This window comes from Pinus tabuliformis, chromosome 4_2 (assembly GCF_031772625.1).
Source record: "Pinus tabuliformis cultivar Carrire ecotype Pingquan chromosome 4_2, CPIR1, whole genome shotgun sequence".
NCBI classification, from domain to species: domain Eukaryota; kingdom Viridiplantae; phylum Streptophyta; class Pinopsida; order Pinales; family Pinaceae; genus Pinus; species Pinus tabuliformis.
Window position 1 is genome coordinate 1,124,058,038 of NC_142304.1, and position 25,612 is coordinate 1,124,083,649.

A 25,612-nucleotide genomic window follows, 5' to 3' on the forward strand; every position below is an offset into this window, starting at 1 on the left:
GAGGAGGTTGATCATGGTGAAAGAGGGTGACAATGATTTAAGAAGATCAACCATTGTTGGTCAAAGAAGACCATGACCATGATTAATAAAGATTAAGATGATAGTTTAAAAATTAAGAGAAAAAATTATAACTAACATTAATTTGCCTTTATGGATCATTATTATATAATTACAACAATATTACCTTTATTAATATTTAGGTTATTCATTCTAATTCTAATTAATATTTATTTATTATTTTAATATATATAATATAAATTTTATTGATGTCATCATTCTATGTAAATAAATAATATATAATAAATAAAATACTATTATTTGAAATACTTTTTGATAATTCATAAAAGTGATATTTTTAACCTCTTCATATCTTAACTACTTTTGGAAAACCGATATCTTACTTTAAACTAGTACTTTTAATAAAATTTAACCTCAATGGCATACATAATATCAAATACCATCCCATCCTATTATATAAAAATCCATATTTAAAAATTGAAAAATTTATATATAAATTATTTTATATTCCTTGAGTGAATCCAACCATCATTTGTGATTTTATTCATCCTTGAAAGTAACAGCATTGCAAATGAAATGTAACAATCCAAATGAATTTTGAAGGATTCTCTTATTTTTCCTTACCATCTTCCCTCCGGTAAGGAACGATGTGTACAGCTCGTTCACTGATGACTCAAATGATTTCCTAAAAAGTCTTTACCGATGTTGCATTGACAGCAATTGGACTTGCCACCAAATGGTGTCTATTTACCCATGTAATTGACCCAAATACATACTCTCCTGCAGAACTCTTGACAGCTCTGAGTGCCACATTAAATGATTTTTTTCTCCACTTCTTGAAAATTGAAGCACTTGAGGCTGAACCGAAACGGAAATTCCATCAGGGGACTGCACCTTTGCCCTGTAAGTTGCAGGTCCATTTCCTACATTTGTCACAGTTCTTTTCACAGTCACAGACCCTTTCAGGTCTGAGACACTGATAGAAGGATAGTTGAGGTCATATATCTTAGGTTCACCTGCTGGACAAGAGAATACCTTCCCTGTTATGGCCTTAATCTGGGTTGAATTGTAGTTCAAGCTGCAGAGGAAGCTATTGTAGTCTCTGGTTGATAGATCATAGACTAGGCCAGGATCTGCAGCCCCATTTGGATTAACATGACCCGCGCCATAGTTGAAAGGACCTGCTGTTTGCAGGGACGAATCCTTAATTCTGCCCTTGGTGTTGTCTGTTATTTTAGCTGAAAGAAAATAATGTGCACAGTCAAAGGGAGAGCAACTGAGCATATATATGTTTGTTTGGCAATCTGTATTTCAACAAAATGGGGTCCCGGGTTTGCCTTCTAAATCTCCCCTGCTTAAAATGACTAAGTCCTTTTATGGTTAGACACGTATACCTGTAGTCATAAGGGCAGACTTGATGGACCCCGGGCTCCAATGAGGCTGTAGTCGTTTTAATAAGGCTGCAACACCAGCAACATGTGGAGTGGCCATAGATGTGCCAGAAATTATATTGAAAGGTACATGTCTATTATCAGAGGTAAGATCAGTTATTGGTGCTGCTTCTGAATATGCTGCAAGAATGTTCACCCCTGGAGCTGTGATATCAGGCTGCATTGGAGAAAAAATTAAAAACTTTCTTTGCATGAAATTGCAGTACCTTACAATTGATATATTATGATATAAACACATGTTTCAGGAATTGGATTATAACCTTGAGTATGTCAGGACTAATAGGATTTGGCCCTGGAGAAGAAAAATCTGCCATCACCGGAGCTGGCTTTATATTTAACTGAGTCCTTGAATAAATGGAAGCCACAGGGGACCTGATTGTGCATAATTTAATTTCAATTTATCATGTAAGCTCTTTGACCGACTAAAATCCTTTTTAAACAACCTATTTCAAGAATATTTTGAAATTAGATAAACATCTGTAATGTCAATGAATCTGATCAATAGAATATTTTGAAATTAGATAAACATCCGTAATGTTAATGAATCTGATCGATAGAAATGAGGTAAATTAGTTTTGTTTGTTTGTCCAATTCAAAAATATTTCTAGAATCTGTAATTAAATTAAGGGGAGCGAAATTTTGTTTCTATTGTTAATTCTAAAATAATATTTTAGATTATAATAAATAAGAGTAACATCACTCTTATCCATCAAATTCAAAATATTCTTAAAATCTGCCATCAAAATCTGCAATCAAAATACATGGAATTAAAAACTGCCCTGAAAACCTACCTTGTTGAATTAATGTATTGAAAAACTACTGTTCCAGCAGACGCATTCAAATGTGTTGCAGGCAGTACATGAATGTCTAAATCGATTTCCTGGGGAGTTTGCTTTCCATTGCAGAGAATCATACCTACTCCCCCTGCCGCACGAACCGCTTCACCTTTCTCAATATTGTCGTTGATACCGCTGAGGCAAGCAACGATCTTTCCTTTAACTTTTCTGGGATCTAGAGCTCCCAGGAAGCACCGCTCTCTGCAATATTATTCTCATTAAAACGAAAACACCCACTGTGTATAATTTCACTGATGGAACTGGTACTCTTTCTTGGAAAAATAATAACCATTGAAAATGAAAATTAACAAGCATGTAGCTCATACCCAGCAGTTTCATTTGTATTTGGAGCCCTGACATTCACCGATGATACAAGAGGGTAGAATCTGTTCTTTGGTAACTGGAATTGGGACAGGCTTTGTCCCTGCCATGAAACAAAAACATAGAAAAGAGTATCTAAGTATTTATGAGGGATCAGATATCCTGACTTTAATGCTCTAAATGTTGTTTTATATTTATATTTAATGTAGTATTTGTTACAGGTTTGGAATCTTTTTGAGCAATGTAATTAGAATTTGGAAAAAAAGGTTGGAATCACAAATTTTAATTATGAATTTTACAATTTAAGTGTTTTCCATTAGTTAATTTAAAATTGTTTCATTAAATTTTTATCAAATATTTTAAAATATAAAACACTATTTATTTTAAATTTATTTAATTTAATAAATTAAAAAATAACTTAAATTTATAATGCTTTCACAAAAAAATAGATTTAATAAATTATAAAAGTTGATTATTAGAATATAAATAATTGATATAAATAAATTTCTTTTGATAAAAATGATATACCTAGTTTAATGAGGTTGTAAATTTGCTTTCAAAATAGTAGAAGACTATGAATTTTATGAATGAAAAAAAAAAAAAGCTTCTATAAACAAACAAGTTTTATCAACCTCAAAGTAAACCTTAAAGTGAAGATTATGAATCTTATGAATGAAATCAAAAGAAGCTTTGACAAACAAAGAAGTTTTATCAATAACTTTGTTAAATTCTATCATCTAGAGAATGAGCTAGGTCATAAGTGAGGGCTCTTATGCAATTTACTATAGGTCTAACAAGAGTATTTTTTTGTAAATTCTAGGTTTCTCATAGATAATTGAAGTTTGAGGGTTATGAAGAGTAAGTCATTTATGAATAAAGTTTACAATGGCTTTGACCACTAAGTTAGTGATGGAATTTATTATATTTTTAAATAAAGATTTTTATAAAGAAAATGATCGAAAATGAAAAGTTTAAATTCATAGTAAAAAGTTAATAACATTAAAATATTAACCTTATTAACTTTTAAAATAATAATATTGATATTATCATTAAAATACCATATAAATTAATTTTTTTATTTGTAAAAATTATATTTAGACATCTTTTGAGAACATAGTAAAGATTAAATTTTCAATACAAATATGATGGAACATAACGAAAATTTAAAACATTTTTCAAAACTACCAAAGGTGGAAGATCATGAGATAATTAGAATTGGAAAAGGGTGAGGGGTATCATGAGAAAATTAGAAGTGGAAGAGGGTGAGGGGGTTTTTGGAAAACTGAAAGGAAGGATTAATGTAAGTTAATGTTTTGAAAATATTAAATCATTATATAAAATATTTAAATTATTATAATCAGTTTTATTAAATTTATTAAAAATTTCATGTTAAGAAATTTGATATTTAAATTTAAAATATAAATTTTAAGGTATTTTCTGATAAGTTTGGTAGGATTATATTTTCATTATGTCTAGGGAATTGAACAGTGACATCAAAAAGTGCCTAGTGCCTTAACAGAAGCCCGAACATGTCTATCCAAGACTCTGTACACATATTCCAAAATTTTTTTATTTTAATTGTAGATTTTAAAAATTGGATGAAAATTTCCCATAAATTTCAAAAAAAATTTAAAATATATAATCAAATTTGAATACCAAAATAATTTTAAAATCTGCAATCAAATTAATTTCAACAAATTTAAATACCAAAATAATTTTAAAATCTGCCATCAAATTAATTTCAACAAATTTAAAGGAATAAAATATACTCACTGTAAATGTCGTGTTGTTTCCAAGAGTAGTGATTGAAGGGAATTCCCTATCGACAGTGCTTGCTGCCACAGTTATGATCCATGGTGCCACATTTGCAACACTTCCTTCTTCTGGACCAAAATTTCCTCCAGCGGAGACAACTATCTTTGCTCTCTGGACTGCATGGAACTCTCCAATGGCAATTGCATCTTCAAAATAATCCGGGTCAGGGGAAAATGCCACAGAAATAGAGAAAACATCTACACCGTCATGTATCCCTTGATCAAATGCTGCAAGCATATCCGCAGCAGTGCAAGCATATCCGAACAAGCCAGGCCAACAAGCTTTGTATGTTCCAACTCTGGCATGGGGAGCTCCTCCTTTTGCAACCCCTTTTGCATGTCCGTATAAACTTGCATTTCTCACAAAATTCCCACCCGCTGTGGACAGAGTGTGCGTTCCATGCCCTTCTTTGTCTCGTGGGGAACGATATTCCCCTGATAGAGACAGATTCAGATGCCCATATAGAGCTTCATATCCCTTGATAAAGTATCTAGCTCCAATCAATTTCCTGGTGCAAATAACAATTTTGTGAGTGAAATGTTGATCCTTTAAAGAAAAGTTTAGCGCCCTTATTTCCAATCAAATCCCTATTTGAGTGTGAAAGCTTTTCTTTACCAATATAGGTAACAGGGGTTCTATAGTGGAGTTGGGTTTTATAAAAATCAACAAAGCAACCAGCATAAAGAGTTTGAGCATATTGTCCAATCTACATGTTGCAATTTCTTCTTCATTCTCAATTTAATAAACTGAAAATAAGAATGACATCAGATTGCAAAGAATACAACAAAATCAAATAAAAAAGTATGCACACCAAACAAGTTGTATTGTTATTTTTTAATCGATCCAAAAACATAAAATGGAACAAAACCTTGCATGAAAGACAAATTGTACTAGTGCTTGGGAAAAGCCTCAGTAAATTGTACTACTTCATACAAACACCTCTAAAAAGAAGTATAAAATCTATATCTATATTTTAAAGCTTTGCAACGTGTATCCATGAAAGTAGTCCAAAAAAATATAATTTTGTAACTTCGAAATTATAATATTTTTCTTTCAAAAAAACTAACCTTTCATCAATTTTAAACCACCTTAAAACTCTTAATTTTACAAATACTTAGAGTCAACCTAAAAAACCTAAAATCTACTTGCATATAATTATTAATAAAATTCATATTCACCTGCAAACCTAAAATCTACTTGCATATAATTATTGATAAAATTCATATGCACCTGCAAAAACCCTTTGGATAAAAAATGTTGGAAAGAATTTAATGATAGAAAATCCTATCAACCTTCCATATGTTGATCTGGCAAAATGAAGATCAGAAATTCAAAATACTTGGAAATGACTTTTTCCCTTATTCAACAGTCATCCTTTATTTCAAAAATCGAAGTAATTTTTCCCTCTTAAATAGAGGAAAGTCCTTATATGTTTGGAACATCAAAATAATGCATAAACAACAGGGAACATAAAGTATTTCTTAACTTTCCACGATTGGACTCATCATCTATCTCATAAAAGATGATACAATTGGACTTTACCAATTAAAACTACTTGGAAAATACATTGATTCATGCCACGTATATCAGTCAGCGCACCTGTTGCATTGCCTTGAAGTGAATTCTGTGCCATTTTGGCAGATCCCTTTCCATCTGGTAGGAACAGGCCCGAGACCTTTGTCACTGAAGCTTGCAGATTCAGGCCATGCTCCTTAACATAACAACGATAACGTTAACAACATAAATCAAATGAATTAACTTTAGTAATGTCTTATTAAACCTGTTATGAATTAGTCTTTATAATTTCTTCTTGAGAAAATCAATGCTTCATGAGTTCAGTTTCAATTTAAATTGTATTAAGTAGTTACTTTGCGCGTTTCCTAAAAGACATTGTAGTTGAACAAGCATGCATGCAGGATGTAAAGCATTTTGATTAATAAATAGAGTAGATTTTGATTTAGCAAAATGTAGTGAATTGAAGTTTATTATGTTTAGAAAATTTATGATTATTAGTAACCTATTATAAGGTGAGATGAGAAGAAAATTGTTATTGTATGTAGTTAGTTTTTGTGTTCTGTATTATTATTTTGTGTGCAGGTTGTCTGGTTTAATTTGTAATGTTTTGTTTTCATTGAATATAAAAGACATGTTGGGAAGCATTAATTATATAGAAAATATTTTCAATATTGGATAATCAAAATTTAAGTATTCATAAATTTTAAGATGTGTTAGATATAGTGGTTTTTTTAATGACCTTTAAAGATGTATAGGATATAGTTTGAACAAGGTACCATAAGGTGCAAGTATGAGTATTAGTAGTGAATTAAATATGAATAGAGAGGGTTATTTATTTCTATAATGATGATCCATGTTGATGAAATGCACAACTCATAAGTGTAGGATAGTCATGCTACATATTTTTATGGATCAAAGTATTAAGAAAAATTGTAATCGATTACTTAATAGGATACAATAAGAATATTGTTAGTATTGATAGCACATTATAAGTGGGTAGTTCATTAAAGGGATTTGAAATTGATCTTCAATGATTACAATAAGGGAGAATCTCACATGCAACAACCAACTAGGTTTGTAGACATAAACTGTAAGAAACATAAATTTTGCCAAAGTTCTTAAACTTAGTATTTAAGAATTAATACTAATATTCTATAGCATGGTTCTGTTATATCAAAATGAACCAATATTATATGTAAAACCAACAAGCTCTCCATTTATATATTTTAGGTAGATGATTTTATATTTAACTATAATATCTATAATTATACATGAATCCAGGCAAGTTATGTTTGAGTTCAATATGCTCTTCTTTGAATTAATGCATTACTTTCTTGGTATGAAATTATATAAATTGCTTGTTTTATTTTCATTTATTCCATCTAAACCTTGGCAATCATATTGCCATAAGCTGAAAAGCTAAACAAAAAAAATAAAAACAACAACATTGATGTAACTCAATTTTGGAAATTAGATAATCATCTCGTATATACATTACCAGACAATATATAAGTTTTGTAATCAGTGTTATTTCTAAATTTATAACAAATCTACATAAAAAAGAATTTGGGTCATGATATTTATTATACTACACTAAAGAATTTGGAGTTGGTAGTTTTAATTCAAATTGATATGACTTAATAGATGATCAGAAATCAACATTAAATACTATTTTAATATGATAATATTAATCTATAATGGAATTTTAACAAGAAAGCAGATCTATTTTTATATATCCATTATAACAAGTAAACAGATCTATTTCTATATGATATATAAAGTATATTAATATTTTATTTCAATCCTTTTATAAATTTTATTCCATTTATATGTTTATTTTTAATTTTTATATTAACTTTTACCTTTTACTTGGTTGATGGTAAAAATCCAATATAAACTGAAACCCCAAAAAATACAAAGCACTCTCACCTATTAGATTGTTTTTTAATCTAATTTAAACCAGATCTGAACGAGCAGAGAATAACAACGTTGTTAATGCATGCCATTGACTTTTCATGCATCCCTTTTCTGATTATTTTCATCTACAACAATAGTTTAGTTCTGAAGGGTACCTGTATCCAGGTGAGCAATGATAACGTTCTTCCCGAACTTTGCTCTTTTCCATAGCGATTGCTCAGGAACTTCTTCATTTTCAGACTCTCCCGCTCCTTTTTTTAGGCCGAGGAATCCCCATGAGTGAGTTGTCTGCAGACTGCCGACTTTGTTGACAAATACAGACAATACCTGCGGGTGTTCTGAATCACAACACCCAAAACCAGTAGGACCACTTCATTCAGATAGCCAAAATTCCATGTGTTTGCAAGTTAGACCATTCATTCAATACAACAAATGTAGAGGGTCGTTTAATGCTAAGTATGTTACTTGATAGAGAGACAGCGTGCTCTTCTTCCAGAATGGCAGCAAAACCATTAATGGAGGCCGTGTATGAGTAGAAGATGGCTTCTCTGGCTGCGCTCTTGCTGTAAGTTTTCATTTAAAACTTCTTTATCAGAGCCCAATTCATAAGCAGGAATAACCAGATTCAAAAGCTTGTAACATTTATATCATATAACAACAACAAGAATCTTGCTCATATCTATATACTGATTCTTTTTAAATATAATAGAAATGCTATATAACTTATTCTTTTGAAAAAAAAAAACAACAAGAAGAACATGCTGATACCTTTCTCTAGTATACATCTATAGATAAGAAAATTAGTTGGCAATGCTATTGGTTATTTATGAACTAAGCTTATCTATTCAAGTTATTGTTACTGTGATAGTAAATTTTGAGAATATTTTTGGATTTGTTACAATCTAGATGAAACAATTAACTCTTTTTATTTATTAGATTCTAGTTTTTGATTAATTTATTAATAAAAAATAACTTTATTTAAAAAAAAATAAAAATAAAGCAATAAATTTAATTTACCAAATCAAATTCTAAAATATTCTTTAATTTACAATCAAATTATTTATAAAATAACTTACATTTTAAAAAAAATATTACAGTAACTTTTAAATAATATGAACAAAATTAAATTAAATGTGAATAAAACAAAATTTATAACCTAAAATAACAATAAGATAAAAATATTAATTTGAAAAATAAAACTAGTTTTCTGATTCGTATTAAATAAAATTAACTCTTAAATTAAAACAAAAACCTCTGATTCATAAATAAAACTAACTCTTAAATTAAAATAAATATTTAAAAACAAACTGTATACTAAAGTAGTCTTATATAAAAATTTAACGCAATATTTTAAAATTTATCAATTTATTCAATTACCTTCCGAGTATTGATCCCAAAATCCTATAATGTGTGTTCGCTACTTGTCCGTATGGCAAATTCTGGTTATGTTGTCCTCCCAGGTACACTATATAAGACTGCAGGAAACAACACAAATTGAATCATATATTTCGTTAAAATCTTGATATATATAATTAAAAAGGAATTATGATCAAATATTATAAAATAAATTTATTAAAAAATAATTGTAAATGAAATATTTTAAAATTTTATATATTAAATTATTATTTTATGTATTAAATATTTATATAATATATTTAAAAATAAATAAAGTTAAAAATACTAAAACTAATAACTTTAGCAGACTTTCATGTGATACTTAACAACCCATATTTAGCAGACTTTCATGTGATACTTAACAACCCATATTTCTGACAGAATCATTTCATACCTAATACCCATTACCCTATTCTTTCACCCATATTTTTTAAAAAGGAAAAATTAAAAGGAAAGAAAAAAATATATTCAGTGGAATTGTAGAGATGGTTAAAAAGTGGTCAGAATAGCAAAAAAAATTTAAAAAATATTGTAGTAGCAGTGTTTGAATCATGTTTTAGCAGTGTTTGAATCATGTTTTTGATGGTGGAAATGGATTCACCACCATCAACAACCTCTCAGGCACCCAAAATCTGAAAGTTTGACAGCTATAACATGATTTACAAAAATCTCTACAAAATTTTATCAAGTTGAAATGGATTCAGTACCATCAAAAACCTTTGAGGCACCCAAAATCTGGAAGTTTGATAGCTATAACCAAGATTTACAAAAATCTCTCAAAATCTTGCCAAAATTTCTATAAATTTCTAGACAAAAAAGCATTTTATTTAGACTACCAAAAAAATACTCATTCCAATCAATTAAAAAAACTGAAAACATATAATTGCTGGTTTGAAAAGAATCTACTAGACTTTTTCTTATGCGATTTTTGCCTAGTACAATTTGGATTATTAAAGTGGTAATTGGACAGAATGGTTGGTATATTGCTCACTAAAATTTATTTGCTTAAGAATTGCCTGATGATGAAAAATATTATTGTAATGAGTAAGTGCCTAAGAACATGATTTGTTTGCTCTTAGTTTATGCCTTGTGAATTACATGATGATGAGAAATTTGTCTGGCCTATAATTATTGTTTATATTAACCCTCACTCTCGCCCGAAACAAATAGAGTAGATAATTTCCCAAAAAACTAATAAAACTCATATAAATAATTTTATCTCATTATTATATGTAATAGATCATATCATCGGATGATGAAAACCTGTCTCACAACGTTGACATATAAAAGATATTGCAGGCAATAAAAGGTGTAATGTATCCAGAATTTTTTTTGTTTTTTTTTGGGGTTAAAATGAGTGATATAATTTCTGGTTACATGATAAATTTCAGTGTTTTAAAATAGGTTTTTAAATGAATAACTAAATCTAACACAACTTTTGAGCTACTCAAATTTTGCTGACACTTACAATTCCAAAAAATCCAGTGGAAATCCAAAATAAGCATAAATCAGTACTTACTGAACTTAAATCTTAATGCAATTCCTCTGAAATTCTAATAACTATAAATCTTCAGACTGCAGCTACTGAATAACAATATTCCCCAAACAAATACAAAGCAACATTCATAAGGCGAGCTGTTGTTCTTGCCTGTGTAGCGCCCAAGGCCGAATATACGAATGACAGTGAAAAAACAACGAGTACAACTGAAATCGTTCTCCCGGCCATGGTGGGTGCTGCGCAGAATTATTTCAAAACGTGATGACTCTGCGCGTACCAGGACTTTGCAGCTGCTTCATATAAAAAATAACGACTAGAATAGGCATCTGGTATTATATGGAAAGGGCTTATATATATAAAAACATTGAAATGGTTTGACAGACCTAGTTGAATACCAAAGCTATAACCAGATTGGCATGTCCTCTCCAGTGACGGCAACATGTGAAGCACGGCGGATATTTTGGCTTCTTTAATTCCTATGATTGGGAATCTTGTTGAGAACTGCAATTCATCTATAATTGCAACTCATGCCTAATAATTGTTTCGTGACAAGGTTAAATAATTAGTCCGCAAGATTTATTGTAGTTTGTTATGGAAATTCGGAACATTGGAGTATTAATATGGATTTTTGTGTAAATGATGCTAAAAACTTTTAAATTCATGCAACAAACAATCTTAGAGAGGTGACTTTAATGACAAATACCACTTGCAGTTATAGCATTGAGAAAGGATTAATGAAGGACAGGAAGCCTACAGTGAAGTTGATAAAAAAAATTATTACAGTGAAGTTGATAAAAAAAATTAAACAAAGATTTGATATTGGATTTGAAAATAATTTTAAATTAACATATTTTCAGTTGGAAGAAAAAAGAGAAGTTTCTTAGTCATGTAAACTAGTATTGTCCAAGATATATTAATATTTTTATAATGTTATGTGGAGATCTTAAGATATTTTTGTATTTTGTGTTATTATAGGTTTGTCATTTGCCATGTTTGAATGAAATGAAAGAGAACACAAAGCTAATGATATGGTTGTCACTTTTTTATTGAGCCTAAACGTTTATTGGGCCGAGAGGCTCATTCTACAGCTAAGTATGATGTGTAATTGTGTCTAAAAATTAAAAGAAAAATAGAAAGAAGAAAAGAAATTATTTTATGGTTGTCACTTTTTTATTGAGCCTAAAAGTTTATTGGGCGGAGAGGCTCATTCTACAGCTCAGTATGATGTGTAATTGTGTCTGTAGTCACCAAAGTTGAAATTTTGTTCATGTTCGCCAAACTAAAAATTAAAAGAAAAATAGAAAGAAGGAAAGAAATTATTTTAAAATCCATAATGCTAGAGATAGCCTATGGGATTCTTCATCTACTAGATGTATTGGGCCCTTTTTTTGTGAAGCTTCACAATAAGTACTCCTAGCTTCTCGACACATCCCTTGCTAAATAGATTATCCCAAGAGCTAGCTTCCAGCATTATGCATAGCTTTCCCTGTTGTCTTTGAAGGCCTCATATTCTAAAATGAAATTCTTTTCTATTTGCACTTTTTCCCAAAGAACAAAAAATGCATACTCTTTCCTCGCACACTTATTTTGGCCTTTTCCAATGCCCTGTTTCAAAACACAATGGAGTTGATGAGAATTAGACCTTAACTGAGCAATTAGAATTTTGGCTCTCCAAGAGATATTGACCTCTATGTATGTTTTTGTTTGATGACTATGAGTATGACTAAACACATCAATATAGTACTTTTTCTTTCTTCCTAGCTCCTTATCCCAAGTACCCTTGTGGAACTTTTCCATAACAAAAGATTTTATCTCTTTGTTGTTTATGCAACACGTGTTCAAAAAAATACCCCATTTACTAAACCATTTGTGATTTTGCTTTATCAAGTCTTGTATTTATTTATTTATTTAATATGTTGCACAATTTGTCATTAAAGATAACCTTAGGCCATCTATCCTCTTCCATTTTCTCATTTTTTAATAAAAACTTTATGACTCACACCATAGCAATTGTTTCAATAGGAGCAGCCCCTGTTTCACTTAAAAAGATAACATAAGGAACTACACTTTTAATCTTGAATTTGTTTGTAACCAAATGGTTCTGAATTTTCTCAATTTGTCTCCACTGCATATTGGATGTACTGCTCGCCCATAGTTCACAACCATAGGGAATCACCAAAATCCCTAGATGCCCAAAAAGAGTTTGAGTGCTTTTCAATCACATAACTCTACCTCTCTACACCTATTTTGAAAAGCACAAAATGCTTTCCAGCCCCCCAAAGTTCTTTTATTTCTACAACCATCCCAGCTTAGATTTTTGTTGAAGTCAATTCTGAGGTACTTGTAATCTGCAACTTATTCCATGATGCTGCATTCAAAGTAGAACTTATGTTGGTTATGTTTTCTTTTTTTAGAGAAAACCACTACTTTCGTTTTTTTGATATTGCCTTGCATCCCCACACTTCTATAAAAATTCTCAACGGATAGTAAGTGCTCTTACACACCAAGAGCCGATTTAGCAATCAGAATAAGGTCATTTGCATACAAAATAATCTTTATAATAAATTTTCCCAAATAGATATCATCACCCCCTTGCGAATTTAACCACTCCTCGAGCTTGTCGATATATAAACCAAAAAGGGTAGGAGACAATGGGAAACCTTGATTGACCTTGATATCGCTTCTAAAACATTCAGAAATGCTCGTTGAAGTTCTAATTTTGAATTTCATTTCTTCATATAACATATGCATAGCTGCTCTCAAATGTTTAGGAACCCCAAGTTCCTCCATTTTGTGCCAAAGCTTATCCCTAGGAACTGTGTAAAATGATTTTTTGAAATCAACAAAGCAACAAAATACTTCTTCCTTTTTCTCCCAAATATTTTCAATGATGTGCCTTAAAGTTATACAATGATCAACTATGGAATGTTTAGGTCTAAAAACTGCTTGCCCTTTAGCATGCTTATCTCTTTCCTCTACCCAATTGCTAATTTTATTTTCTAGCATGCTTCCAAATAGCTTTGCAAACAAATGGTTTATCATGATGGTCCTATAATTGGAAGGATTATTGATGTCATCGCTCTTGAAAAGAGGTATTTCTAGATTAGTTGTCCAATCTATGGGGAGCCCCTGTTGTATGATGTTGTTGAAAATTTTTGTAATGTGAGATGCAAGGATATTTGAGCCCCACTTTAGATATTCTAATTGGAGTTCAGCTAAGTCTTTTGCTTTTCCAACACCCAACTTCTTGAAAACCATCTCTACCTCTTGCACCATGAAGAGTTTAGTATCAGTGTTAACCAAGGGGGCATGTTCGACCTTGGGATCCTGCTCATAGAGTTGTCTTGCATAGTCAAACCATTTAGAAGTTGTAATACTATTTCCATTTTGTATCTTTCTTGGTTGGAGCTCCTTCCAAAATAATTTTGGATTATTTTTCCCAATGAAGATTAATTCTTCCCTCCTTGAAACCATGAAATCGACATTTTTCTTGCTTAATAACTGCTTGTAACCTTTGAGCTTTATGTTATCCTTGTTTAACTCTTTCCACATTCTCCTTGCCTTTCCATTCCTCAACAAACCAAACATTAATCGGAAAGCACTTTGTTTCACACTTCTTATTTTTTCTACTTTGCACTCTGCAAATGCGCATTGAATTAAATGTGTTAATTCATGACTATGAAGGTTGTGAATTGTTATTTTCTCTTTTTTCGAAGAGCCTCTCTAGCACCATTTTGAAGGTATTACAATTTTCTGGATTCAAAAGAATTTTGCCCTGTGGAAGATTTTGTTGGACATGCTGAATTTTTTAGACTAATTGTTTCTTTCCAATCCAACAGAAACTTAAATAAATTGGATTATGAACTGATTTTAAGTCCGGCAGCTAATCTCCAATCAAAACCTTGTTCATTTTCTCACACAAACCATGCGAGAAAATTACATAATCTACTACACTTGCTCCATTGTAAGTATTGCAAGTGAAATTACTAGACTTTGCCCATTTAGACAAGCCATTACAAATGACTAAATCAAAGGCCCGACATAGAGTAAACAATTGTTCACCAAAGAGATTGGATCCATTGTCCTATGAAATTATTTCCCTCTGATGATTACTCTCTTTTGTAAGCCAAATAGGGTTGCAATCTTCTTTACAGCAAAGAATGCTAGGTTGTTCACTTGCAGTCCTAGCATTGAAATCACCCACTATAAGGACTTCACGTAGCTAAGAATATGTTGCAATATCCACTTTTAAGGCTGCAAATGGATCTTTGTGGTCAATCTCTCTACCTTTGTAGATTTTGGAAACTTGCAGCACAAACTAACATGCTGCAGTTCGGATGTAGTTTCCGTTTTCTAAAATTTTAGACCAAATGAATTGCTTATTTGAGCCTTCTTTTTCTAATGGAATGAGATGACCTTCTTTATCTCTCAATAAAACCATTATACCCCCGTGTCCTTTTCCATTTCCTACTGACTTGTTCCACACTACCTTCTTCGAGTGTCCTTCAAACACAAGTGTCTTACATGCTTCATGCTCATGTGTCTATATGAGGCAAATTAGGTATCTACCTTCTGCAATATGCCCTAACCCAGGTCCTCATCTCCCAAGGTAACCTTTGCAGTTCCAACAAACTAATCTTAAGGAAATTTGGGTATGACTTGATTGCTATTTATTTTGACGTGCAAGACTCATATTTGAGTCTTTGTCCTTGCTTTCCCATACTGACCTTGCTTCTTGATTTCTTGTTGAAAGTTTGTTGCCTCTTATTTATTACCATCTTACTGCTCTATTTTGGAAGGAGGTCCAAATCGCACTATCATAGCTTTTCCTTTATAAATCTATGCTCTCTTGATTTCATCTCTTGCTACCTAAACCTTTAACATTTCTTCCATTTGTCTTACAGTTAAATATTCTTCTAGGAAAAAGTGAGAACCCCTCAAGAGATGCTTCTTGCTTAGAATGATATATTTATCATGCAAGCTAGTTATGATGAATTCTATGGGCCTGGCTCTCTCACCATTAAACTTACCCACCCTTCATGCTTGGCATATTTTTCTTTTCCATAGCAACTTGTCTTTCAAGAAGTCTCTTGCAAGGTCAAGAGTACATCCGTTTTTCCCAAGTCTTTCACCCCTTTAATAATTATGTTTGCTTCTCTATTTTTTCTTTCCTTGCCTTCTCCATCTTGCATGTTGTTAACTTGAATGTTTGTTTCTCCTTCCTTATTAGCATAATTGCTAATAACTTGAGCCCAACTGTTGGAAACTTTGGTAGAATCTCCTTTCGCTTTTTCTCTTGCTCTCTCTTCATGGTTGTCTATTTGGGCAATCATTTTCCCTTTATCTTGGGATGATTTCGCATTCACTGCCTATGTACTTTCCACTACATATTTCTTTATGTTTTCCACATCTACCTTCATGTGTTTCCATTCTATCTTCCCTATCAGGAGGGCATCCTGTAGCAATGCCACTTGTTCTTTCAAAAATTTATTGCTTTCTGCTAAATCCTTGTTCTCAGCTGTTATTATATGAATTTTATGATCTCTTTCTTTCTCTTTAGCTTCTGCAACCTCCAACCTTTGTTTTGCATTTAACAATTCTTTCACATAAATATCAAATGACCATGTGAGAGGTGTGGATGTGGGACTACATAAGGCATAATCATCAATGACTTTTCCTCTAGACTTCTTGTTGCCACATGCTTGTAGAGGGGACTTGTTTGAGTGCTTATTGTGAAGGGTTCGAGTACTTTCCTTTTAAGACAATTTTTTCCTTGTCTGTTCCCATTTTGGACGAGCTAGTCTTCGTTTTAAAATGCCCCGATACTGTCTGGCATTGACCCAAACCCACTTCCTAGCTTTTGTAGATGGGACAATTTTCACTTGTCCTAAATCATTTGTCTCCACATGTTCTGAAATCCCTTGTCCCCTTGTCATGTTTGAATGCATTTTCCATCCAACATCTTCCAAGAAATATGTAGGTCTATAAAATTCCAGGATTACTTTGCACTGCTCCTTGTTGTTCAGGTTATCACTACTCCTTTCTTAGGCTATAGGTTTCTCCTTGCTCAATATTTTTGTTGCATAAAAATCTCCCTTCTCTCACAATGCATAAAAAAAATTAAATAACTATACAAAATATTTAAATAATGTTGGCTCAAAAAAAAAATTGCACTTGAAGAAATTGAATCCCTGTCAACTCATGCTAGATTCATATTTAAAATTGAACTATGCTAGTATAAATTAACAATGGAAAACATCAAGCCTACTATGAAATTTTGGAAAAACATCAAATTAACATACTTATATTGAATTTGAAACCAATTTTAAGTTAACATATTTTTAGTTAGAAAAAAAAGGAAGTTTCTTTAATTCTTACTCATGTATGAGTATTGTGCAAGGCGATCAATATTTTTATAATGCCATATTGAGATATTAAAATATTTTTGTGTGTATGCACGTTTGTCATTCACCATGATTGAATGAAAAGAAATAGAACAATACGTTAATGATATGGTCACCCTTTTATATAAATTAACAATGGACGACCTTTGTCACTACGAATTCTTAAAATTTTTATTTACTAAAAACATAAAGGCCCAAATACTCTTATCAGATAGGGCTATTCGGATCTGGGACCCCATGGACCAAAATTTCCATCTATAAGATTAAGCCTTTTCTCTTGAGGTGAAAAATCTATGTTTCCTCACTAAATTATCAAGTCAAGGTGCTTGGATGGTTGTAGAAAGGAAGAGAATGTGGGGAGGAAATTGTTGGTAGTTACATCATTCATCATTTTCAATTATGAACCTATAAAACCACTAGAAAAATTCCCATCAAGGACATGAAATATATTGTTAGCTATGTGAGAGATAATAGATATTTGTTAGGTATATGTTATATTCTTTCCATGACTATCGCCATGAATGAGATGATAGATATTATTAGGTATGTGTTATATTCTTTGTGTATCTACCCCCAAAATGATTCTTATCAAAGTACCAAAAATGGGTCACAATGGGGTCTAAGCCTCTCAAAAGAAACTTAAATGGGATTTCACATATTCTTTTGCATCTTTTGGCACAATTTTCTATTTTGGTGGTTTTGTGGGGCATAGTGGTTTAGACCATGGTTTTCTAATTTTGGTTAAGGAATTAAGATTGTAAACTAATCCAAATTAATGGAATATATGGTTTCCATATCATATACATTGTATTGTAAATAATGAAATTGATTGAAGATAAAAAAATTAGAGGTGGAAATCTAAAAGGTTTGTTGGTTTTCACATATTGATTTTTTTATTAAATTTCTATTTAGTATGTGATTTTCCATTGTTTTACTTTTCTATTTACAAAAAAATTGTGTATTCATCACATAATTGTTTTTTATTTAAACTACATTTCGTATAAGAGGGTAGGTGTAAGCTAATGATGGACGCTAGCGGCAATGAAAAACTAAAAAAATAAAAATATGTTAACTTGGCGGGATGATTAAAGGTACTTATGCAATGAATTTCAAGATGGTGTAAAATAATTAGACGTATGAAAATGAATAGGATTTCTCAATATATTATTTTTTATTTATAGAAAATAAGCCTAGCTATGTGAATTTTTAGTTTTCCTAACATTTTTTTGTTATTTTCATTCAAAATATAGTGCTTATGTTTATGTTAGTACAACCTTTGAGTAACTAAATGATATAATGTTACTACAAAAACTTGTAGAGTTGTAGAGAACATATTGTTTTTGTAAGAATATCAATTACTCATGCTATCAATCACACTATAAAAGTACACAGAAGAACTTCATTATATAGTAGTGAAGGAGTCATAGTGTTGATTAGAGATAATTATGACAATTGGGCAAATACAAATTCCTATGTCAGCTTATGACTCACTATATCTAGCTCATTAGGAAAGGTAACATTGGAAAATAGCGACACTAACACTACCCTTAAGAAAAATGTAGGGAGTAAACATTGCAGATACAAAAATTGTAGAAAAAGCTAAAGTACCAAAATTGTGGATGTCAGATCCATGAAATCTCAATGAGGTTGGTTTATTTTTGAAGTAAAAAATGTTGTAGAGGCACATGAGTGTCCAAGGCTATCAACTTCCCTAGAAAATAATAACCAAGAAAAAGGCTTCAAACTAAAGAAACAACATTAATGAAAAAAAAACAATGAGGCGTATAAGTATAGAAATGTCAGCAAAAACACGATATAACAACAATAATGAAGACATATGAAAACCATCACCATCACAAAGAAGAAAATATTAGTAATGCAATTATCATAAGAACAACAATGATATCTATCATCATTAAAACCCCCCTAGAAATACAATTGCAATAAGAGTAGGAATTAGTTATATCTATCATCAAAACATTTCCCATGAAACGTAACTAAGCAAGTAGTTGTAATCAACAATTAACAAGATGAACTCTATATGACTACACAAATAATGAGACAAAACAATATGAATTTTGAAAACATTTGTTCAAATGATTCCACAACCATCCATCAATCCAACCGAAATTCACCTTGACGGTCAACACTAGTCCATGGCTCCTCCTTTCACATCTCTTTTGTCGTGACTTGAATGCATGGATGCTATGTTACAAAAAATGTTGACACCTAGGTTGTATCGTTTAATCCATATGAGGATGTTGATATCGCTCGACTTTTGGTTCTACAAACTTAAATCTATGTGTAACAACACTTCAACTAAAATGAAATTAACGTCCATGTCAGTGATTTGTTTATCACAATAAGTAGGAGCATGTTCTTCTATAACTCAGCCTCTATTGGCTTATTGGGGCCTGCCCCAGGTTCAGAGTTAATTAGCCAAACAAATCCGGGTACTATTGGCCCTTTTGACAACAGTCCGCGAAGCGCGGACTAAGGTCTCACCTGAAGTAGTATGGGAGGGTGCTAGAACCATGTTTCCGCACCCTAAAGATGTCCCATGAGTTCAAATGGTTTGTGGTTTGTCCCTGCATGTATATTTCTTTGTGTACTTTCCCGTTCCTCGTAGCTTGATATACTGCCTTCGCGCAACCCTACCTAGGGGCTGAGCGCTGTGCTCTACGTTATTACCTAAGACCTTGCCTGTATTCCATTGTCAGTTAATTATCTTTTCCTACTTGAGTGTTTTAAGTTATACTTAACCACATAAAACATGCATACAAAAGCGCACAGTCAATAAATAATATAATTGCAAATTATGTCAATCATGCACTAAACCAAGAACAGATACACAAAATTATAGTAAAACTTCTCTTTATTGATTCTTTCCCCGGTTACAAACTCGAATCACCCTGTGCACTTAGCTGCAAGGGTCCGCACCCTCAGCTGTAGACTACTAGGCCTCTGTGCACTCAGCTACAGAGCCTTCTCCTACTCTATGACCCAAAGACATACTTCACACTACGACTCAAACACTTAGACTTCTCCTTCCTTCTTCATTAGAGCCTCGCTCTATTTATACAATTCCATGGTCCATGGACCATGGGTAGGTCTATCCAACCGACATTACGTTACAAAACTAGGGTGGACAACCCTGTGACTCTATCATACTTTTGCACTCCATGCCTGCAATTTGCAGATATTTACAACAAGATTCGGTCAAAACTTGGGCTTTAAGCCCAAAAACATGCCTTCGGGGGGATTCCATGCCCAACAGGCCCCCAACAAAAACATCATGACTCACCCTTGAGTCACTTTTTCGGCGTGGTGATCTTGGCGTAGAGTCCCTTCAACTGTTCTCGAACTATGTGGAGGTTAGCAACGCACTGAGCTACTACTTGTTGGATCTATTGCATACATTGCTCTGGGACCTCTATGTCAGGAGTGCTTCTCTGCATCAATATGTGCATCCCCTGCATATGTGTAATCTTTCCTTCGATTTCTGCCATGATGGTGACGACCTCATCGATCCAAGGATGAACGTGCGCCTTCAGGACTACTTCCTTATGTCATGTCGCATCCACCTGCTCCTTCAGTGCTTTGGCCTGCTGCATCCGCGAAAGCCTCTAGGTGAGGACCACCATCTGTGCAGTTCCCTGGACAGTGTCATACTATTGTTGGAGTTCTCATGCCTCTATCTCTAAGCGTTGGATGTTGGGGTTCTCCTGCAGAGTTGTGATGACCTCAAGTGATTCTTCCAACATGCTCGTGCAGTCTCCCACTACACTGCCAATTTCCTCCAATCCCGTTGTGATACCGCTAACGCACTGTTCTCTGACTTTCGGGGGAGTGGATGGTTGCGCCTTTAACCTCAACTCACAATCTGAAGATTCAGCTCCAGCTGAACCTTTCTCATTTCCTCCCTGCTCTTGTGGACCCCTACTGCTAACTTGTGGATCCCCGCCTCCACTAGTATATCTGTTGGGATGGCTAGCTCCGGGACGCTTTAGCAAGCGTCCTCTATCACCTGTACCAGCTGTTGATTTTGCAACACCAATTCATTGCGCTGCAAGATTAGTTGTTCCATGTTTATTTTTTGTTCACTTAGGACTTATAGCACGCGACTCTTCCTAGCTCACAGCTCTACAGTTATCCCATACTACAAAACATATAAGTTCTTGCGTGGGAGCGCAACAATATTGACACTGAGACCTTTCAGCGTGCTAACCGAAGGCCTATTGGCCTCATTTGATGGCACTAGTGCCCCTTATGGCAGCACTATGGTTTTCATTATCTGCACATGTAACATCTACTCTGTTGCCGAGGATCTGACTATACCAACCTGAGTGGAGCATACCTGTAATTCTTGCAACTATGCTTTGAGGGCTCCCAGCACAATCTGGTTCTCCTGCATGAAATCTTGGAGAGCCTAAGTGGTGACATCGCGTACCGCTTCGCTAATGTTGTGCAGATCACCTCGATTAGGGTGATCGGGTCAATGGACAATTTTGAGGCCTTGACCTTCTTCCACGACCCTACCCGCTCAGCTAGGTGTTGGCACTTCACTTGTGTTGACGCGGTTCGTGGGTCCGTGCCTCCTTCTTCTATTTCTGCTTCCTCTTCTTCCTGCCCTTGCAAAGGCATTATTTGGCCCTCACCCGCCTTCGTGGCTACTTCTTGTGCTACTACTGCGGCCTTTTCCTGATTGATGCCACAATCTTGGCGCCTTTTGGAACATCCCCCACAGTCAGGGTCTGCGTGACCTCCTCAGTGGTCATTTTTGTTATGTCCATAAAATCTTGAGCAGTTGGCATCGTACTCGTTCGGAAATCTAGCACTTGCGAACTCAGGGGCTCAATCAATGCTCGTCTCACAACACTCAGGGCTTTGCTCAATTTCTCAATTCACAAATGACCAAGTGTTATTTGCTGGGCAGCCCTTTGTATTTTATAGCTCTTTTTGAATTTGAATTTGATCGTTCCCCCCAAATTTGGTTCATTAATGCTTCCTTAGAAGCAGATTTTTCCATATATTGCCCATAATGCGCATCTTAAATGCCTGCCTCCTACTCCAATTGGCCTCAAGTCAAGCATCCCATCGTGAATAGTGACTTCAATGGTCACTTTCTAGCCAATCCGCGAGGTAGCACAACCCCTTGTGTGTGGTCGTGGACCTTGTGACTCTTTGCTTTTGCAAGCATCTCCAATATCTCGTAACTCCTAGGTAGAATAGTTTATAGTCCCGCACTCCCTTTCAACTGCCTGGAGCACTAAGACTATTCCTTCCCCAACTAGTCAGGCCACCACACCACCTATGTCTGGTTTCTTCCGATCATCCAACATTCCTTCTGGGAAATACCTACCTTTCACCATTACTGGCCGCATCACGCACATTATCCTTTGTAGTGCATCAACCTGGTCAGTTCTCTTAGTAATATGCGGTCCAAGCCAAGGCATCAGGCTAATCAATTCACGGTGATAGTCCTCAAGCTTTTCACCATGATTGTGCACATCTTGTTTTATCACCGTGGTCTTCTTATCAAGAACCTCGTCCCTTATCTCGTCTTCTAGCTTCTTGAATTTTTCTTCTACCAAAGTGCTTTTCCTCCTTAACCGCACCCTTTCTTTTTCAAGTTCTTGGAGTCTAAAGTTTCCCTATTGGATTTCCGCTTCCAATTTTTCGCGAACCATTGCATCCATTGGTGTGATCATGTGCGGGCTAAGTTTTCCTAGTATTATAGGGCTTACTTCAGTTGCTTCGTACTCCAGCCTTGGTGGTGCCTGCACGGTTCTGATTTTTCACATGGTCCTATATGCTCAGAGAACCGCTGGTACGCATAGGTCCCAGTTAGTCTATTTGGTATTGTGGACCCTGTTCAGTACTTCACTCACTTTTTCAAAAGCTTCGATACAGATAACATTCTGCATGCTTGGTCTTATCATACTTGCTAGTCCCAAACAGAGGGGTTGTTCACGCCATTGTCTTGTCTAGTCCTGCTTGCCGATTGTGTTTCTTATCATGCAGATGGTGTGCCTTCATGCAGGTTACGCACCATATGCCTGTATCCATCTAGAAAGATGGGTGCACGAAACGTTTTTTCAGGTATACTTGGCTTTTATCCACATTTGAGGCTTCCCAAATCGTAGGCACATCATCCTTCTACATTCGCGCTAGTCCTCAAAACTTCTTTGATGTGTACCCCACCATCTTGCGGGCATAGCGCATAGTACCCATTTTATAGTATCGAAACACTGCTATTCTAGTACTTCTCTTTAAAATTTGTTTAGAAAATCATCCACCTCACTCAACTTATCGCACATAGGTAGAACTCTTACCTCTGTTGCCGCGTAGTGCAACAACCTTGTCATCTTGTTACAGTTGAGTGTGGTTACCTTATGTAACTGGTTTTTCCATTTTTCTATTTCCTCGTCCGAATTTGAGGTGCAGGAGCTTTCACACTCCCAATATATTCGACCATCCACAGTGGGATTTACCTAGTATTGCTCCCATGCAGCTATCTTGTAGATTCAGTCTAGATCATCGTCATTATCATTGTCACACACTGGTTATGTGTAGCGCGATCCTTCCGCAGGGTCTAAAGGTACCACTACGTGCAGTGATTTTTTATCAAAAATCATCTTTCACTTATTTATATTTATAACTCCATTCATGTCAGTGGCCCACTATATTCCTAGTAGCACAGGATAGGGATTGTTGTCATCAACAATTTCTCTCACTTAAAAATCTACAAGCGCGCTTGCACCTTCGATATCTTTCGTTATTCCCTGCAATATTCCCATAGGTAGGATCTTTTGCTAGTTTTCCATTCGCATTTGGAAAGGAGATCATTGCAGTGCAGGCCTGCCCATGCACTCTCATGTCTGCTTTGGTAGGATGTTCGCGTCCGATCCTAGATCCAAAATCACTTGATCCATTTCATATTCCCCGATCTGCACAATCAATATCATCTCCATTCTTGTTCACGTCATGTGCTTCCCGAGCTTCTAGACTACGCATGGTTCTCTTGGCGCGGTCCCAACACATCTAGTTATGAGTTCTTGTAGCCCCTTCATAGCCTTGTTGTCGTGCAATAGCTTCATGCATGTCTCTAGGAATGTAGTGAGCATTGATGGGTCCATTTATGGTTCCAGCCTGTCTTTACTTCGTAAAGCAGATGCATCCGTGAATCTCTTCTTAGCTTCCATGAATGTCTCTTTAGCGTGTTCCATATCAAATTCAGGTTCCTTCGTCAGAGCCTTGCGAACCCTGGTACTTTATTCGGGCTGCTTGCCCTTGTCATCCCTTGTCGTAATACCGCTTCGGAGCATGATATTTACATTTGGGTTTTCCTCGTGCGGCTCAGACCTCATCATTTGCAGGTTCTGAGTCGAGGGAGGTTGGAGTGCTCCTTTATCATGCAACTTTGCTATCAGTGCGGGACAATGTTATGAAACCAGCTCACAAAAAGATAGAAAAGAGAGATCCACGCCTTAGAATTCAGCCTCTTCGAGGGGGCAACCTCCTTTACATTACATAAATGAACAATTCTTGGATGATACAAATGAAAATACCTCCTTTCTATATATAGGAGTCTAAGTGGTCCCAATACAATCAAAGCCTACATAAAAATAATATTGTAGGGCACAACAGTAACTATGGTGGGCTTCTATGTGGCATAATAGTAACAATATGGGCACTACATGGGTACATCAATATAATAAGTGGGTTATACTAATAACAATGAGGGGTTACACTAGCAGTATAGGGGCCTAACATGCCCCTCTCCTTCAAAAAGCGTTGTCCTCAACGCTTGAGTAGTTCTTGATGCTTCTATATAAAATTCTTGTCCTCCCATGTGGAATATTGAGCGGGTAAGTTCTTCCACTTGATGAGATACTCTGAAATTGATCGATTTCGTAGCTGTCGGGTTCTTGTTTCTGTGACTGCTCCAGGTTCCAATATGATTTTTCCTTCCTCTTCAATTTCTGGCAATATTGCTTGAATTGGGATCTTTTGCAACTTTTGAATAAGTGGCCATAATTCTTCGTTCTTCTTCCATTCATCCGTTGCTTCGTTTATCCAATTTAGTTGGATAATATAAATAGCACAAAACAATGCTTCCACATCCTCATCCTTGAAGCGTCTTCCCATTCGGTAAGGTCGCCATTTTTTAAGTGCATGTAGTATTGCCAACATTTCCTTCCCATAAATAGCTTGCTTGAGATGTAGCAGTAAAAATACCCAATCACTCACATCAAAACATTTTTCACTATGATGTTGATCTACCTGTTGTTTGATTTGATTTTGCACCGAAGTGGCGTTATCCTTTAAAAGTTGGAGAACTTGTTGTTGATGCTCGATATGATCTTTCTCTACTTGAACCTTTTTCTTCTTGATATGTCCTTCTATCTTTTGAGGAGTGGTAATTTCTTCCAGTCCTTT

General features: G+C 34.3%; 1 pseudogene; it reads right to left on the bottom strand.

The window, feature by feature from the left end:
- Positions 1–703: 703 nt before the first annotated feature.
- LOC149173614 (subtilisin-like protease SBT5.3) lies at positions 704–22,554 on the bottom strand (annotated as a pseudogene).
- Positions 22,555–25,612: the final 3,058 nt, after the last annotated feature.